The sequence below is a fragment of the Lynx rufus genome, unplaced genomic scaffold (assembly GCF_022079265.1).
Source record: "Lynx rufus isolate CCGP_SWC_20201006 ecotype Redwood Valley unplaced genomic scaffold, mLynRuf1.p SCAF_19, whole genome shotgun sequence".
In the NCBI taxonomy this organism is placed as follows: Eukaryota; Metazoa; Chordata; class Mammalia; order Carnivora; family Felidae; genus Lynx; species Lynx rufus.
In genome coordinates, this window is record NW_025814833.1 from 27,836,480 (window position 1) to 27,856,472 (window position 19,993).

Consider the following 19,993-nt stretch of genomic DNA (forward strand, 5'->3'; position numbering starts at 1 on the left):
GGGATCTGAGGAGAGGGAGAGGATTTGGAACAATCACTGAGAGAAATTTGATACAGATATATAAAAGGACTGCCTCGCAGCCCTTGGGGCCCCGCTGAGGCTGGCTGGCCTGGCTTTGTAGCCGAGCCAACTTCATGACCTTCTCCAGCAATAGCCAGCAGCCTGGGAGTGGGGGGTGGAGAGAATGGGTGGTGGGATTTTCACAGGGCTGGGGATTGGCAGAGCAGGTGCTGCAGAAGGACACGGGGAGAGCGAGTCCAGGGGTCAATGCTAGCATGGCTAAATGGGGCTGACCTGGAAGGAGGAAAGGATGCCAGCAGGCTTACTGATGGCGTCTGGGAAAGGAGAAGGGAGGAAGGACAGGCTGGTGGCCGTGTGGGCCAGAGAGTGTAGAGCGAGACCAATAGAAAACTGAGGTCGGAGGGGTGTTTCTGAGTTTGACACGTTGAACTGTCTCCTCTGGAGCCCTGGGGGGAAGCGGGACGTGCAGCAAGGAAACGGTGCGGACGGAGGGGTGAAGACAGCGGTACAATAACGCCTACCTGATAGAGGGCAGTTTGGCAATATCTGTCAAAATTCCAAAGGCACGTTCCCGTTCGTCCAGCAGTTCAGCTTTGAGGGGTGTCTCGTCCAGATATACTTACTTGCTTTTGTGCAAGATGAGTGTTGAGGGTGAGTCGGGACGGCGCTGTCTGTAACGGCCACAGATTGGAAGCAGCCGAAAAGTCCATCAATAGTGATTTCATTGGTTACATAAATTGTGGTTCATAAAAGTGGAACGCTAGGAGGCTGGAGAAGGGAGGACGTTTCTCTTGCTAAGTGGAAGAGGCAAGGCACCGATCAGTGGGAATAGTTCACAGTCTATTTGCTAACCCACGCGTAAAACCTCTCCAGACGGATACATAAAAACTGTTCATACAGGTTGCCTCTGAGGAGGGAGAGCTGTTGGCTGGGTGACAGGGTTTGTTTGGAAGGCAACTTCTCATTTGCCCTTCTGTTTCTGTTGTGTAGCTTTCATCTTTCTTTATGGAAGTATAAGCGACCGAGAAAAATTGTATATATTCGAGGTATACAATGTGATGTAGCTTTTGAATTTGGAGCCACGTGAATGTATTACTCACTGAGGGAATAAAAATAATTAACTGATAACATTATATATAGACATCCATGTATCTGTATGTAATTTAGATCTCTTTTATAGATAGGACATCATTAAAATAAAAGCACAACGAAAACTCCCATCAGAGAGTTTGCTTCGAACCAGTCAGTTTGCCCCGGGGATGGGTGGGAATTCGGATGCCATGAAACTGACCATGTGCCAGTAATTGCTGAGGCTGGGGGACGGGTATGTGGGGGTTCGTTTTCATCTGAAACGCGAAATCGCCGCTCTTGTAGGGCAAAAATGCCCACGTGGCGGCAATTCCATGCAGTTTAAGCTAATGCTGTTCTCATTTTTTGTAAATTTTCCATGATACAAAAGTTTTCAAAGACAGAAAAACAAGTGAGCTCCCTCCACATTCTTGCTAGGAATACTCATCCTGGCTCTTGTATCTTATAATTCAATGGGAATAAAGTCCCATTCCCCCGTCAACTTTTTTTTTTTAATTTTTTTAAATCTTTATTTATTTTTGACAGAGAGACAGAGTGTGAGCAAGGGAGGAGCAGGGAGAGAGGGAGACACAGAATCCGAAGCGGGCTCCAGGCTCCGAGCTGTCAGCACAGAGCCCGACACGGGGCTTGAATTCACGAACCGTGAGATCATGACCTGAGCCAAAGTCGGACGCTCGACCGACTGAGCCATCCAGGCGCCCCTCCCCCGTCAACTTCTGAAACAGCGTGCTGCCTCTCTGATTCCCTTTATTCTGGGACCCGATACTATTTTCAGGACTTTTCCTGTTAACAGCAACCTCTCCCCACCCTGTTGTGTGTTAATTGGGTACCACCTTATCCTTATTGCTGGTGAAGCTCATCCTGTTCTCAAAAAATCACGTCTTTAGTTTTTTATGATCACTTGATGTTCTCTTCCTGCCTCACGGTCTATTATTAGCAATCCTAACTAATTTGGGGCCATGCATTTGTCCAGGTTGCATGTATTTATCCGTCTGCGCTTCTTCTGTTACCTAGGAAGCTACGGGGACTTTGGCCTGGCCCCCAACACCTGCTAATCCATGCCTTGTTGTCTGTCCTCAGGAGGCAGGTGGCTTCCCCTTGCTGCCTACAGGTCCGGGCATCTTCCCTGTGCCCCGCAGTCCGTCGGTCAACTCTGCTTGCGTATGCCCCTAGTACCCCCAAACTTAATCGGTTCCTCCAACTTGAAGCCTCCCCTTTACTTCCTCTAGAAACAGCCTCCTATGACCCCCTTCCTCAGGCAGTCTAGGTTTGGCATACCTTCTCTGTGCTCTCACAACTTCCTTTGTGACGCCAAAATGTGCTGGCCTCTTTTTTTTTTTTTTTTTTGTCCTGTCCATCCCAGACTACGAGCTCGGGTTAAGGATCAAGCCTGTGTTTTGTTCTCCCTTGAATATCTCACACCGAGCACGGCATCGGGCACATGGTTAAATACTCAAAATAATACATTTTTACAATTTTAATTTGAAATACTTCCGGCGTACAGAAAATTGTGTGCAAAAATAGCAGAAAGAACTTTCACGTGCCCTTCATCAAGATTCATCTGGTGTTAGCATCTTGTTACATTGACCATTCTCCCTACACACACACATGCACACACACACACACACACACACACATACACACATTTTTGCGTGTGAGGCTCTGGGGAGTAAATCGCAGACATCAATATGTGTTTCCTGAGAACAAGGACATTCTGTTAGATAAACATGGCAAAGTTGGCAAATTCAAGAAATATAACATTAGATACAACATACTATTATATAATCTACAGGTCATACTCCGATTCTGCTCATTGTACCAAGAATGTCCGTCACAGCTATTTTCTTCCTGGTCCACGATGCAGTCTAGGATCACACATTGTATTTAGCTGTCACGTCTCTTACTTCTCTCATGTGTCCTTCCATCTGGAACAGCCCTCAGCCTTTCTTTGTCTTTCAAGACATCAGCCTCTTGGAAGAGCACGAGCCAGTTATTTTGCAGAACGGTCCCCAGTTGGGGTTTGCCTGATGTGTCCTCGTGATGAGAGGTCATGCATTTCTAGCATGAGTCAAACATTAAAAGGGATCCAGTGATTGTCGGTGATGTTAACTTTGATTAATTGTTAAGATGACGTCTGCCATGTTTTTCCAGTGTAAAGATACAATTTTTCTTTTTGTACTGAATAACTAATGTATGGGGAGATACTTTGAGACTATGTAAATAACATGTTTTTCATAAAACTTTCAGTCACTAGTTTTAGGATCCATTGATGACTCTTGCCTGAATCAGTTTTTACTATGGTGGTTGTCAAAGAGTAATTTTCAACATAACATCTATGCATTGGTTAAATGAATTGCTCATTTGTCCTACAGAAGGGATGCCTCCTTTGCTAGGACAGCAGCTTCTAGTTGGCTCCAAGAGTGACGTCTAGGTGGAGAAAAGTCGGCAGTGCTTGGAAAACTTAAATGAGGTCAGTTCTGCTCTAAGCCCTGCTGGCCTGTATCAGGACCCCACATGGACTCCGTGGCCTTCCCAAGATGGTCTCCACGCTGAGGCCCAGCAGCAGCGGCTTGCTTAGTCAGCCGCATGCCTGTGGGACCCATGCCTGCCTACTCTTACTATTTCCCATCAAAGGGGAGAGCAGAGAGGATAAAGATGGGGGGCACTCTTGCCTTCCATTTTGACTTATTTGAAAAACAGAAAGCAGAATTCAGGATTCCACCCAACCTTTTCTGCCATTCTGGAGACCACATTTTTAGACGGTGGGATCGAGGCATTGCTTTTTTTTTTTTTTTTTAATTTTGTCACACAAATTTATTTATTATAGGCTGGCAATGTGTTAAATGGTGGAGCTTCTACTGGTCTTTCAACTCCTTCAGGCTTCTGATGGCCGACTTTACTGTGAGGGCAGAAGTGGTGTTGGAGGTCCAGGCACCACCCGCTACAGTTTTCATGCGGGAACCACGACGCCAGATTCCCCACAGCTCGTCTTTTCGTCTTGGTTTTGTCACAGAAGGAGCAAGGCTACTTGGTGTGCTGGCCTATTTGAAGCTTCTTCGCCATTTTCCTCAGGGAGGCACCACAACGGGTCCCGTATTTACCGACGATTCCGACCTTCGTGGTGCATTTAGCCATGTCACTGCGAGCTAGGTCGGAGCCCAGGGAGCCAAGGCATCATGTTCATGTGGGCTCTTGTACAGAAAACGAAAGGCACCGTGACTACATGGAAGGCAGAGGGAAGTACATGGTGGAGTTATTTTTGTTCAGGGACTGTATTAGTTTCCTAGGGCTGTTGTACCAAAATACCACAAACAGGGTGGCCTAAAACAATAGAAATTTATTCTCTCACAGTTCCAAGAGCTAGGGTTTAACGTTTTTATTTATTTTTGGGACAGAGAGAGACAGAGCATGAACGGGGGAGGGGCAGAGAGAGAGGGAGACACAGAATCGGAAACAGGCTCCAGGCTCTGAGCCATCAGCCCAGAGCCCGACGCGGGGCTCGAACCCACGGACCGCGAGATCGTGACCTGACTGAAGTCGGACGCTTAACCAACTGCGCCACCCAGGCGCCCCCAAGAGCTAGGGTTTAAAATCTAGGTGTGGCAGGGGCATGGCATGCTCCCTCTGAAGCCTTGAGGGCAGGATGCTTCCTTGCCTCTTCCAGCTTCCGGTGGCCCCAGGTGTTTCCTGGCTTGTGGCTGCACATCTTCAGTCTCTGCCGCCATCTTCCCTGTGTGTCTGCATTTGCCTTCACATGGCATTCTCTCTGTGTCTGTGTCTTTGTTCAAATTTCCCTCTTCTTATAAGGACCTCGGTTATATTGGTTTAGGGCCCGCCCTAATAACCGCATCTGAACTTGATTACATCTGCAAAGACCCTAACATTCACAGGTACCCAGGGTTAGGGCTTCAGCCTCTCTTTTTGGGGGACCTGACTCAACCCATAACAGGAGCCATGTCTGAAGTCCAGCCCATTTGGGAACACAAAGTGGAGTGCTATTCCCTATGATGCCTCAGCCCAGTATAACAGAGCTCTCTGTCCTTCCTGCTCACTCTGGTCTTGGTTGGCTTGCCAACATGTAAGGAAGGAAAATGAGACAGGCAGAACATCCTCAGCCCCCTTGAAATAGACTTTGGACGTTAATTTTCAAATGACCACAAGCGATGCACGTAGCCATTGCATAGAAGACAATAGTAGAGAACAGGAACAGTCTACGAGGCTCTGGCCCCTGCATTCCTTCACAGAATTCTCATACTTATAAATAGATTTGTTACCATTTGACAGATGGGGAGCACGAGACCCAGAGAGATGAAGTGACTTCAAAAAAGTCACACAACTACTGATACTAAATTTCAGTAAATATTTGTTGCCTGAATGAGTGAATGAATGACTCAATCTGGGACGGTATCTCTGGTCTCCATTTCCTGATCCATTACTCTTTCCACTGTACCTCACAAATGACTGAAGACTGAGGTGTGGTCCCAAGACAATGAAGTATAGATCTGACCAGGTCAATTCCAGATTCTGTTGCTATATTTAATAACCTTCTGAATTCTGTGGTAATGAGCATGCCAGCCTAATTGATTTCTTTTCCTGCTCCTCTTCTGATACACCAATCAAGAGGCCATTTTGTCAAGATACTGAGGCATTGGCTTTAATTTTACTTGAGCTACCTAATTGTCTAAGATTATATTTGCACTAAAGGCAGGCCTCATCACGGGGACAGTTTTCCTATAACAATATATCAAGGAAGTAAAGAATTCAACATGTTACCTTCATACTCAGAAATGGAAGATTGATATTCCCTCGTGCCCATTTCTGGGTTTCCATCAGCATCACTGAGGGAGCCTGGAAAGCTCCATCCAACAAGGACTCAGTAACAATGTGCTGTGTGCCCAACCATGGGCTAGGTGCTGGAGTGAAGGTGGGGGAAGAAGAGAAGGAAGCTCTCTCAAGGATCTTCCAGTCTAAGGGAACCATGTGGGCATCCACATGGGAAACAGTGACCAAAGAGAAGTTGACACTTCCTAAGCACCTATGAGGTGCCAGTCACTTGACGAACCCGGGAAGGCAGATATTGCCCCTATATAACAGATGAGCAAACTGAGGAACAGAGAGGCTGAGACAACTTGCCCAAGATCACATAGCTAGTAAGTGGTAGAACCAGGCTTCAAGCCCAGCAGGCCTGTGACTCAACAAACGAGAATAATATGAGATGGCTTATAGGCAAGCACTTGCTTGCATGGGCCAGATGAGATGCATTCAAGAAGTTTCAGTGAGATGCATGGAATCTAGGAAGGCCAGGATGGGGCCTCTGGGAGATAAGACTGTGTCAGGAAATTGACAGCCTGCAGCAGGTGCTCCCATACCAAATCCCTTTATAACTTGCCCACTACAACCACCTGTTCCCACTGAAGGGCTCAGGCTCCGTCCATCTTCTCTTCTGGTGTACTTGGGAAGGTGGGGAGGAGAAGCCAGTTCACATTTCTACCTTCAACTCAAGCTGCCCCCTCTCCGAGGCTGGCTGAACTGTTAACCTTCCAAGTGCCTGACCTTGTGGGACAATTTCTCCACGTTTCTCAGCCCAGAAGCACAGCCCCCTTTGAGCCGAGAGGAGCCTCTCTTTTGAGAACCACAAGACCCCACACCCCCCGTGGCCTCCCCTCTCCCTCCTTTCCTACCCTTACGCTTCTGTTCACATAGAAGGCATGGCAGGAATTGAACGTGTTTCTGCTTTTTTTTTCCATGGCAGGGAGAAGAGCTGGCTTAGTCAGATATAGAATCTTCCCAGTCTGCTCAAGGCGTTGCCAATCAAATAGCCTTCATCTGAAACATCAGATCTGTAGATTAAAATAAAAGAAGGGCACACGCATTCTCGGACTTTTTTCTCTACCCAGTGAAAAGAATAAGTTTCTTAAGTCTGTAGTTTTAGTTCTCGAGAGTCAAAGAGTTATGGTATATGGGGGGGGGAGGTGGGGGGAGGGTTCTCTCAAAAGAAAAATGGGATAAATGAAAGGTTTTGTAGGTCACTTACAAGAAATGCAGAGTTGTGCTCAGATTTTTTTAAACTTTTTTTAAAATTTTATTTATTTTTGAGAGAGAGATAGAGCATGAGCAGGGGAGGGCAGAGAGAGAGGGAGACACAGAATCCGAAGCAGGCTCCAGGCTCTGAGCTGTCAGCACAGAGCCCGACGCGGGGCTTGAACCCACGAACTGTAAGATCGTGACCTGAGCCGAAGTCGGATGCTTCACAGACTGAGACACCCAGGCGCCCCTTTAAGACTTTTGATTTTGAAATAAGTATGGAGTCACAGGAAGTTGCCCTTCACCCAGTCTCCCCCAGTGATTACATCACACATAATTATAGTACCATATAAAACCCAGAAAATGGATATAGGTACAATGTGTATGTATAGTTGTATGCCATTTCATTACATGTGTAGATTTGTGTGACCACCATCACAATCAAGAGGAAAACTATTCTATCCCCACAAAGATCTCCCTGTGTACCCCTTTGTAGTCACACCCACCCTGCCCCCTACCCCCATCACCATCCCTAATCTCTGGTAACCATTAATTTATTCTCCCATCTCTATAATCTTGTACTTTAAAGGAGCGCCTGGGTGGCTCAGTTAGCTAAGTGTCTGACTCTTGATTTCGGCTCAGGTCATGATCTCGTGGTTCGTGGGATCGAGCCCCGTGTTGGGCTCTGGGCTGACAGCGGGGAGCCTGCTTGGGATTCTCTCTCTACCTCTCTCTCTGCCCCTCCCCCACTCGTGCTCTCTCTTTCAAAAATAAATAAAACATTAAAAAAAAGATCTTGTATTTTAAAAAGTACAGTTCCCTTACGAAAATGGATTGGCATCTCCAGTTTTCACAGAATCTCAGGCTTGAAGGAGTGACTTCTCCAGCCCATTTCCCACTCCATGCCCAAATTCCCTTTACAGTTCTTCCAAGTGTCCATCCAGCTGCTACAACATGCAAACCAGAACCTTCTTCAGGATCTTATGGATATCACGGTATGTGATATAAATATTTAGAGCAAGGACATTGTTTCCTCCTGCAAACTTATTTAATAACTGTCAAAACTTTTACCCTTACACTAAATATTACAAAAGGCCCTCTCCTGTGCTGATTTTCCCATCACACCCTGTTCTATCCCAAACAAGCACCTCCTCTTTCCACCCTTTTACCTAGTGAGTGGGATAAGATGCAGGAGGCCTGGAAGGCTCACAGAAAATGCCAGAAATCCCTTCCTTAACTATAGATGAAATAGTCTGGCCTCCAGCAGTTGGGACCTTTCAAACGTAAGTGGTGCCTGTGTGGAATTTATTTCCCAGGCTGTTGTTATCTACATGATACCTATAAGTCATTCCGGGGAGATAATCCGTGGAACCCAACTGCCCTGGAGTCCAACTCCTCGGGACTCACTTGTGGTGGGTAAGAGAATTTTGCAAGGCACTCTGTAGCCCATAACATCAGAAAATAATGACTCAAAAGCATGCCAAGACCAGAAGGGGTTAGCAGAAGTCAAGCCATGGGGGTTCCATGGCTGGGATTAATTTGGATCCCCCACCTCCTCTCCCCTGTACTGTTTTGAAATCTTTCCACTTTGCACAAACTGAACTTGCTCTGCACAAAGAGCACCTTGTTCTCCTCGACTGAACAGCGGCACTTACACAAATGCAGACTCAGACCCGTTAGGATGTGGCCTTTAGAAGAAATGATTTCAAGGGGTAGTGGTGGGGAGGGCATCCGACTTTGGGCCAGGAGACACTGCAAGCTAATGAATACCCTCCTCCTTCTTGAAGTATGGCCAAGAGGACCCTAGCTCACCACTTTCTGAGTGGGGGCTCCTGCCTTCCAGAACCCTCACTTCCCCTTAGGTGAAGAGCGTATGAGCAGTGAGGAAGGGAAGGAAAGACTACAGCTAGCTGTGTGCCCCACCCCAAGTGCCATGGCTCTGGGTCCACATCACAGCTTTCAACCCAAAGGCGAAAAGGCCTGAAATATGTGCTTCAGGTGAATGTAGCTTCTCGTGTCTCAACGTTTTCCCCTTAACTAAATAGCCTGTGTGTGGAATTTGTAATTTCCAAAGTGAAGAGATATCTCCAACTGCTTTAATGATCCTGGCACGGGCGTGGCTGCTTCGGCTTTTTAAGGGGGTAATTTCTGTGGCTACTTTTGGGCTTTTTCTTCAACCTGTGGTAAATGGACAGAACACAAGGCCACTCCCTGGTCTGGAAGCTGATCATGGCTCTGACCCTTGCTCACTGGGAGGCCTTCTTGTGGAGGGCAAGTAACTTCAACTCTCCCAGCCTCAGTTTCCTCATCTGCAAAGGAGGGATAAATAATGACTGTCCTGCTGACAAAGGAGGTCATTCACATAAACACATCAGCAACATCTTTGTGAAAGTTTCAGAGGGAAAATCTAGTGATTAAGACATTCCAATGCAGTATCAAAAATAGTTCGGGGCGCCTGGGTGGCGCGGTCGGTTAAGCGTCCGACTTCAGCCAGGTCACGATCTCGCGGTCTGCGAGTTCGAGCTCCGCGTCAGGCTCTGGGCTGATGGCTCGGAGCCTGGAGCCTGTTTCCGATGCTGTGTCTCCCTCTCTCTCTGCCCCTCCCCCGTTCATGCTCTGTCTCTCTCTGTCCCAAAAATAAATAAACGTTGAAAAAAAAAATAGTTCAAAAATGTTCTTCAGTGTTTAGAAAAACATTCTTTTTTTTGGAATTCAAATGGTTACTTCCATTTATTTTTTATTAAGTTTTTTTTTTAATTGTAATTGCAGTAGAGTTAACATACAGTGTTATATTAGTTTCAGGTGTACAATATAGTGATTCAATGGGGCACCTGGGTGGCTCAGTCAGTTAAGGGTCTGACTTCAGCTCAGGTCATGATCTCATGGTCACGGGTTTGAGCCCCACGTAGGGCTCTGTGCTGACAGCTCAGCAGGCCTGGAGCCTGCTTTGTGGATTCTGTCTCCTGCTCTCTCTGCCTCTCCCCCACTCATACTCTGTCTCTCTCTCTCTCAAAAATAGATAAAAGATTTTTTAAATTTTTTTAAATAAACATTTAAAATTTTTGTTAAATACAGTGATTCAACAAGTCTATACGTTATTCAGTGCTCATGAGGATCAGTGTACTGTTTAGTTCCCATCAACGATTGCACCCATCCCTCCACCCACCTCCCTTCTGGCAAACATCAGTTTGTTCTTTATAGGTGAGAGTCTGTTTCTTGTTTTGTCTCTCTCTTTTTTTTTTCCTTCGCTCATTTTTCTGTTTCTTAGATTCCACTATGCGTGAAATCATATGGTATTTGTTTTTCTCTGACTTATTTCACTTAGCTTATACTCTCTAGCTCCATTCATTGTTGTTACAAATGGCAAGATTTCATTATTTTTATAGCTGAATAAGAGTCCAGTGTGATACATATATATATATATATATATATATATATATATATATATATAATCTTCTCTATCCATTCATCTGTCAATGGACACTTGGGCTGCTTCCATAATGTGGCTATTGTAAATAACGCTACCATAAACATAGGAGTACCTCTATCCCTTTAAATTAGTGTTTTTTGTATTTGGGGAGAAATACCCAGTAGTGCAACCACTGTATCATAGGGTAGTTCTATTTTTAATTTTTTGAGGAACCTCCATACTGTCTTCTAGAATGGCCGCACCAGTTTGCATTCCCACCAACAGTGCACAAAAGGTCCTTGTTCTCCACATCCTCACCAACGCTTGTTTCTTGTGTTGTTCATTTTAGCCATTCTGACCCATGTGAGGTGATATCGCACTATGGTTTGGATTTGCATTTCCCTGATGATGAGCGACGTCGAGTATCTTTTCATGTGTCTGTTGGCCATCTGGATGTCTTCTTTGGAGAAGTGTCTCTTCATGTCTTTTGCCCGTTTTTTAATTTGATTATTTGTTTTTGGAGGTGTTGAGTTGGGTAAGTTCTTTATATATTTTGGATAATAACCCCTTATTTGGATATGTCATTTGCAAATATCTTGTCCCATTCAGTGGGTTTTCTTTTAGTTTTGTTGATTGTTTCCTTTGCTGAGCAGAAGCTTTTATTTTGATGCATTTCCAATAGTTTATTTTTTTTTATTTCCCTTTCCTCAAGGAGACCTATCTAGAAAGGTGTCACTATAACCAATGTCAGAGAAATTACTGCTTGTGCTCTCTTCTAGGATTTTTATGATTTTGTGTCTCAACATTTAGGTCCTTAATCCATTTTGGGTTGATTTTTGTGTGTGGTGTAAGACAGGGGTCCAGTTTCACTCTTTTGCATGTAGCTGCCCAGTTTTCCCAACACCATTTGTTGAAGAGACTCTTTTTCCCATTGCATATTCTTTCCTCCTTTGTTAAAGATTAATTAACCATAGAATTATGGGTTTATTTCTAAGTTTTCTATTCTTTTTTTTTTTTTTTTTTGATAGAGCAAACAAGGGAGACAGGGATAGAGAATCCCAAGCAGGCTCCACACTCAGCATGGAGCCCAACTCGGGGCTCAGTCCCACAACCCTGGGATCATGGCCCAAGCTGAAATCAAAAGTCAGATGCTCAGCCGACTGAGCCACTCAGGCACTCCTGGGTTTTCCATTCTGTTTCATTAATCTGTGTGTTTATTTTTGTGTGCCATACTGTTTTGGTTAGTATAGCTTTGTAACCTAACTTGAAGCCTGGAATTGTGATACCTCCGGTTTTTTCTTTTTCAAGATTGCTTTGGCTATTCGAGGTCTTTTGTGGGAGCGTTTCCCCTCAGGTCAGGAACAAGACAAGGATGTCCACTTTCACAACTTTTATTCAACATAGCACTGGAAGTCCTAGCCACAGCAAACAAAAAGAAGTAAGAGGCGCAGATTTGGTAAGGAAGAAGTAAATCTTTCCCTCTTTGCAGATGACATGATACTCTATATAGAAAACCCGAAAGACTCCACCAAAAGACTACTCGAACTGACACATGAATTCAAGTCACATGATGCAAAATCAATGTACAGAAATCGGTTGCATTTCTATACACAAATAATGAAGCAGCAGAAAGAGAAATTAAGAAAACAAACCCATTTACAATTGCACCAAAAGTAATAAACTACCTAAGAATAAACTTAACCAAAGAGGTGAAAGACCTGTGCTCTGAAAATGATAAAACATTGATGAAAGAAGATGAAGGTGACACAAAGAAGTGGAAAGACATTCCAGGCTCATGGATTGGAAGAACAAATATTGTTAAAATGTCTTTCCTGCCCAAAGTGATCTACAGATTTAACGCGATCCCTATCAAAATTCCAACAGCATTTTTCACGGAGCTAGAACAAACAATCCTAAATTTTGTATGGAGTCACGAAAGACCCTGCATAGCCAGAGCAATCTTGAAATAGAAAAACATTCTTAAAATAACTCTTAAAGTCTTATCTGTTTTACCTTAGGCCGGGATTTTTGGCCGATCATGACTCCATTCTTAGGGTTCATTATATTTTTTAGCAAGAGGGTGAGGTTGGCCATAAAATATTATGAAATCATCAGAGCTTCTAATGATTTCATAATATTTTATTTTTAATATTAAATTTAATTATTAAAAGTATTAAAATTAATATTATTTTATTTTTAATATTAAAAAAAAAACAAGAGTGGGGGATAAAGTCATCCAAATACTAGGAATTTGATCTCAGCCATAAAGGCAATTAGCTTTGTGGAGCCAATAGGTTTACTACTTTTCAGTGGGATTACTGTTTCACAACAGCGAGTTGTGTCCAGGTCATTTGGTTGTAAAGTGGAGAGTCAATCAGAATAACCCCGTGGTGCCTGTGCCTCTTCACCTGATCTTTCTTTGTGAGGGCAGCGTGCCCTGAACTGGATCCCTGGGGCTTTGAGCTGAGACCTTCATCGGGTTCCTGCTACTGGCTAATTAATCAGCAGATCGACTCGTTGCAAAACCAAGTAGCCGTGCTGACCCATTAACGCAGGTCCCTAGGGTCATTAGGACAGCAGAAAGAGAAGGAGATGGCCTCGTCTCCCAGGATTACAGGGGAGAAGTTCCTGAGATCTGATGAGTTCTCAGACGAGCATGATCCAGGAATTGTGCTTTTTCTACCTTTTCCTGTAATATTCCTTTTCGAAAAGCTCCTCAGAAAACAAAATGTCCTGTGGCCTTGCCCAGCAATACCCAGCCACTTAAGGACCCCTTCTCCGTGGAAGCAGTTCTCCTGCACAGGTCTGATAGGCTCAGACCACTCAGCTGGTTGGAAGGTGCGATAGCAGTCAGTCAACAGCCTACCCTTCCTGCCCATGTGATGTCAAACCAGTCTGGCTGATTTTTTTTTTTAATGCATTGCCCAGCTCTGCGGGTCGATAATGTATCTTCCCTTTGTGCTGGGAGACTGGTTGCAGTCTCGTTCCTATGTGGGTCCACAGTCACTGTCAAGGGGGAGTACCTTTGATCGCTGCTCCAGTGTTTTGTTTTGTTTTGTGACCACTCTAAAATATTGAGCTGTCTACGTGATGCCATAACAGTGGATTGGAAAGCAAAAGGTCTTTCAGTGGAGGAAGCGATTGCTTGCGTAATAGCCGACCGTGTGGTTTTCTGTTGTTGTTTGCTGTTGTTGTTGCTGAGATGGCTTGTTGTTTTGTGTTGTGTAAACACATACTATTATCTTTTCTTTTTTTACTGAGTTGCCCCAAAAGTAAACTCCCTCGTGGGGAGGCTGCATGCTCTAAGTGGCAAAATCAAAAACTGTGAAGCCAGACAGATCTAAATTTCTTAGCTGTGAGCTCTTGGGAAGACTGAATAATCTATCTGAGCCTCAGTTATCTCATCTGTAAACTGGGCAAGATAACATCTGCCTTGAAGTGTTGTCGGATCGTTATGAGGCTATTTTAAGTGTCTGGCCTAGGTCAGGCAGTCAGTATTTCTCAACTTTAATGTACATACACATCACCTGGGGATCTTGTTGAACTGCTGACTCTGACTCAGTAGGTTCTGGGGTGGGCGGGAGATTCTTCATGGCCAGTAAGCTCCCAGGTGATGGCCATGCTGCTAGTCATTTGCAAAGGGGCCAGCACAGCTAGTGCCTTAATACATGAGCACCCCAAAATAATTCAATCTCTCACTTAAAAATTACTGAGAAGAAACCCTTTTTCCTCAAACATAATACCAATCTGCCTATAGCTATGTTCCCATAGCCTTTGCAAAATGGCTCTTTGAGATTGGCCATGGTTGGTCATTTCTGAAGGCAGGTAATCGGTATGTGGGAGAGGTTCATTATACTATTCTCTCTGCTTCTGTACATGTTTAACATTTTCCAAGAAGAAAACCCCAACAGATTTTTAGGGCAGTGACACTATTCTGTAGGATACTATAATGGTGGATGCAGGTCATCCAAACCCACAGAATATACACCAAGAGTGAACCCTAATAGAAGCTATGGACTTTGCGTGATAATGACCTGTCAGTGGAGGTCCATCCATTGAAAAAAATGCACAACTGGGGGATATGGATAGTGGAGTGGCTACGCATGTGGGGAGGGGGCATGGGGTATATGGGAACTCTCGGTACTTTCAGCTCAGGTTTGCTGTGAACCCAGAACTGTTCTAAATGATGAAGTCTAATCAAGAAAACACCCACAAGGGGCTCAGTTGGTTGAGCGTCCGACTTCGGCTCAGGTCATGATCTTGCGGTTCTTTTTTTTTTTTTTTTTAATTTTTTTTTTAACGTTTATTTATTTTTGAGACAGAGAGAGACAGAGCATGAACAGGGGAGGGGCAGAGGCAGAGGGAGACAGAGAACCCGAAACAGGCTCCAGGCTCTGAGCGGTCAGCACAGAGCCCGACGCGGGGCTCGAAGTCACGGACCGTGAGATCACGACCTGAGCCGAAGTCGGACGCTTAACCGACCGAGCCACTCAGGCGCCCAGATCTCGCGGTTCTTGAGTTCAAGCCCCGCGTCGGGCTCATGTGCTGACCGCTCAGAGCCTGGAGCCTGCTTCGGATTCTGTGTCTCCTCTCTCACTTCCCCTCCCCTGCTCATGCTCTGTCTCTCTCTGTCTCTCCACAATAAATAAATATTAAAAAAAAAAAACCCCACAAACAAAAGAGACCTGTTTCCTAACAGCGTGAGAGCCGCAAGAGATACCGGTTGCCTAGTACAGTGATTACCTCCAACAACATGTTCATTAGAAGACAGAAAGCTTTCTTTCCAATTCTGCAAATAAATCCATTCATAACCTTGCCTTCTGTGACCTATGATTGTACAAAAGTAATTTCCCCATCCACCCCAGGATTTAGCACATTTTTTCCCTTACTATTAGCACAACTCACACTTCATTTTCTCACAATGTTTTTTGCATTGTTTTTCTCTACCTTGGTGGACTAAAGTCTGTCCACATCCTCATAACATCATTTATTCTTTTCACTTTATTGAACCAGGGCTTTTCTCCACCTACCCGGATCACATCCGGAACTGCCCAGCTTGCGCGTTCATTAAGTCCATGATTCACAAAACAATTGCCATGCAAAATTGGAAAACGCACAGAGTGAGCTGGACAATCTTCATCATCTTCCTTGAAGTGGGCCCGGTTTTTATTAGGTACTGAGCTGACACAGTTCAGGATAGGTGCCCCCAAATTTTTGGACGTCTTTTGATTCACCAAGTGATGGGGGCAAGTCAGAAGGAAACTAAATGAACAAAATAAGGAAGCAGCCAGCTTGAGCTTAGTCTGTTTGCATTTCTTTTTCCTCTTGGTTACATAAAGTATAAAGCCTCTCCCAACCAGTGTCCTAATTGATTCCTCTTTTTTCTGCCTATGGCAGGGTCTTTGATGTGGTAACTGGACAAGGCCTCATCCCGATAGCCTGTAGCTGGGTCAACTCTTTGTTATTTTGTTTGGTATTTAATCCTGGAGAGTAATGTTCTGCTCTGGTATGTTGTTTATCACTTCCAGATTATAGGTGTAGCAAATATTTTCCTAATGAAATAATCACGAACTTGGCATTCTCCCGCTGGGCTAACACAGCTAGGCTCTGTGGGGCTCTCCGTCTGGATCTTCTAGTTCCAACCCACTCCCTCCAATTTCCTCTTGGTCCATTTTAAGTTGTTCCTTTTAAGCGTATTCTCTCCAAATGCCAGGGTTTTAGGTGCTACTGGAAATGTTCCATCTTTTTCATAATAACAACGTTTTGAAATGTCAGCGCTGTTTCCGTGTTCATGTTGAAACCCCAAAGGTGTCTTCTCGGCAGCCGCTGTGCTGTCTTTCCCCTTAAATGTTCGCAAATAAAAATATCTAGCAAAGACGCTCATTTCCAGAATCCCTTCTAGAAACCTGAACTTTCCATGCCGACTTCGTACAAGTCCTTTTGAAGTTAACTTGGGTGGCAGAATTGTGCAGGCCTAACGATTTCGAGGTGACAAACACCTGCCGCGACAGATAATTACAACTCTTGCTGTGCATTTCCTGTTTGCCGGCTGCTTTCAGGATGAATCATATTTGTTTCACGATGACAACTATTTCTTTACCTTGTTCCTGATTAAACTCTGTAATACCTATGGCCCCTTGGAGAGTTTGGTTCTTCGTGGTCAGTGCCTTCAATCATGGCAGACAGGAAATAATGGCACATACATCACGGTCTCAAATATCTCCCTGGAAATTATTTCAAAACAACCGGCCTCATCTTGTGGCACACTCATCCTTGCCTTTCTTGTGAACCCAACTCTGCATATGAATCGAGCCCCCCCTTTAAGTGCCAGCTCAGAGCCTTCCAACTCCTGCAGCATTTGTGGGGTGTGCCACACGCTTGAGCGCGGAACTGGGTCCAAGACTGAGGTTCATCTTGTTCCTCCCTTCCCCCATCCCACCACACTCCAACGCACTGTAAATCCCGGTAGCGCAGACACACAGTGTGTGATCACCTGCCAGTCACCCAGTTCTCGGTGATTACAGCCTGTCCAAATGTGACAGGTTTCGAATGAAAGGGAAGGACTTGAGACTAAAGTTGAATTAATCATAACTGCTTTATGATTCTGGGAATCTACTTTGGAAACTCATTGATTGGGGGGGGGGTCCTTTTACAAAACTGGGAAAGGACACACTAAAGAGAGGAGGAAAGCTGCCTACGAAAGACATTGGTTACAGATTTAGTCTTCAAAAATAACCCCCTCCCAAGATGATAAAGGAATAAATTCCCCCACATGGTGATCTAGCACCTTTACGTTTTTTTTTTTTTACATTCAAATTTTTGATCCATTTGGTTTATCTTGGTGGAATGCGTCATTCCGACTTCAGTTTTTCTCTAGATAGCTATCCAGTTGTTTTCATGCCATTTATTGACCAGTGTATTATTTTTCTGTTTGGGGATGACACTTCTAGCATATACTAAATTCCTAGATGTATTTGGGTCTATTTCTGTACTTGCAATTCTTTTCGATTGCTCTCTTCATGGCCCAGTGCCACAGCTAGAATTATGGGGGTTATATAAATGTTTTAATTTCTGGCAGAATTTCTCCCATTAATCTTCTTTCAGAAGTTTTCCTAGCTGTGCCTACTTCTCCATATGAATCTAGAATCAACATGTCTGGGTAAAAAAGAGCTACCAAAACCTCTTGGTATTCTTATTGGAACCATGTTAAATTTATATAACTTACAAACAAGGGAAATTTTCATGTCAACACTGTATGTCCAAGAACAAAAAGATGTCTTTCTACTTGTTCTAGTTTTGGTTTTACCAGGAGTGTCTTTTAGTTTGCCTTACGAAAGATTATGGACTTTAAGTTTAAACCTAGGGTTTTTTAAGTTTTCTTGTTACTCTAAATGGATTATTCTCATTAGATCTTCAAACTGGTGTTTGTGTGTGTATCCATGATTTGGCACTTTGGAATGGTCCGGGGTTTTCTACAATTCAAAATCCAGAAGCCATAAAAGATTCATAAATTCAACTACCCTAGGATAAGGTTTACATGGTAAAAATACCATAAGTGAATTACGCTGTAAGCCACACAAGAAATGTATTTGGATAAAGAAACGGTGGAAGCATATTTAAACAACAGTGGTCACTTGAAAGGAGCTGAGGGGACAAGGAATGGGATGGACAGGGATGGCGACTAGTAATTTTTTACTGTACACCTTTGAGTAATCTCTATACTCAAGGCGGGGCTTGAACTCCCAACCCCCAGATCAAGAGTCACATGCCCCACTGACCGAACCAGCCAGACGCCCCTGTATACCTTTTTATAGTTCATTTTTGAAGCATGTGACTCTTACCTATTAAAAAAATCTAAACAAATTAATTCCCTTGACAAATTAAGAAACTTAATACATTTTAGCTCACATATCTCACTCCTTCTTTTTCCTATTTAACTCGCAGGAATAGGAGACAGCTTTAGGAAACAGGAGACTAAAACTGAGTTCCTCAGAGGTAACTCAAATAAAATGTGGAAGTCAATGTGAAACTCAGGAGGTCTCCATTTTCTTTTATTTTTTAAAAGTAATTTTTGTCCTTTACAACGGGTTATCTCACACACACGTGTGTGCGCTTGCACACAGACGCACGCATGCGCAGATGCACACACGTGCACACACACACATACACACAGAGGACTTGAAAGGGACAGAGAAACAAGGATAGCCTCCAAACATAATTTTTTTTACAAAGTTCAAAATAGATTACATTTATGTGCTTTTCAGTCATTACACAATGTCCAGACATGATCCATTTAATGATTTATCTTCCCCAAATGGTTAAACAGTGAAGATTTTCTCTGAAAGAGTATACGTAGCTTTTACTTTAGAAGCAAAGTACTATTTCCTGCAAAAACCAACCTCAGGCATACATTTTGTGTTTATGTACATTCCTTGAGAATACTACAGTAGCAGGTGCAGAAGTTTGTTCTGTAAAAAGATCTGAAAGATGATTTTCAAGAGACTCAAGGCATTGTGCTCTCAGATAAAAATCCTAAGTCAAGGGGCGCCTGGGTGGCTCAGCTGGTTAAGTGTCCGACTCTTGATTTCGGCTCAGGTCATGATCTCACAGTTCGTGGGTTCGAGCCCCGCGTTGGGCTCTGCGCTGACAGCACGGAGCCTGCTCCGGATTCTCTTTCTCCCTCTCTGCCCCTCCCCTGCTCGCGTGCACACTCTCTCTCGCAATAAATAAATAAACTTAAAAAAAACAAACCCTAAGTCAAAAGATCAGTTATTATGATAAGAACAGTTCAAACTGCATATATATGGTTAAAGATCAGAGACGCTACAAAGAAATGTAAATAGTTGTGCTTTAGGGGCTTTTTTTTTTTTTGGTAAAGTTGTTTTAATAAATACAAACTTAAAAAATATCTCCGTGACTGTTATAAAATAGACACGTATCAAGGATTTTGTATACTTGGCTTGGAGTTTAAAGGTGAAAAACATCTCCATATAAACCACCCGGCATCTGGTAACCCCAGACTGGGCTAGTTGCTTACAGTCAGGCAAAGGGCTAGGAAGAAATGATAAAGTGATTTTTTCCTCCTGTTAACAGAAAGCATTATCCAGAGGTAAAGGCAGGGTGAACCAATTAACTAAACAAATGCCTACCTTCCTTTAGAATTCTTAGGCCAAATAGAGAAGTCATCCTAATTCTGAGGGTTGCAAAAACCCCCACATGCTTTGTGTCTGGACCACAACCTGTGCTGTAGTTCACCAGATGAATGAAATATGTCTGGTCTCCTGTGAGATCCTAGGATAGGATAAGCATGATCCCTCAGCACTTTATGCTTTTTCTCTTGGTGCCCTCCACACATTAACCGTGAAACTTATTTTAGAAACACCATGGCAACTGTTTATAATGAGAGGACAAGGTATAATTTACATAGGAACATTGATGTTTGTAGTTAGG

The 19,993-nt window shown here is 43.9% G+C and overlaps 1 pseudogene; it reads right to left on the reverse strand.

Annotated features, from left to right (window-relative positions):
* Nucleotides 1-3,965: 3,965 nt before the first annotated feature.
* LOC124514029 (60S ribosomal protein L37a-like) lies at nucleotides 3,966-4,371 on the reverse strand (annotated as a pseudogene).
* Nucleotides 4,372-19,993: the final 15,622 nt, after the last annotated feature.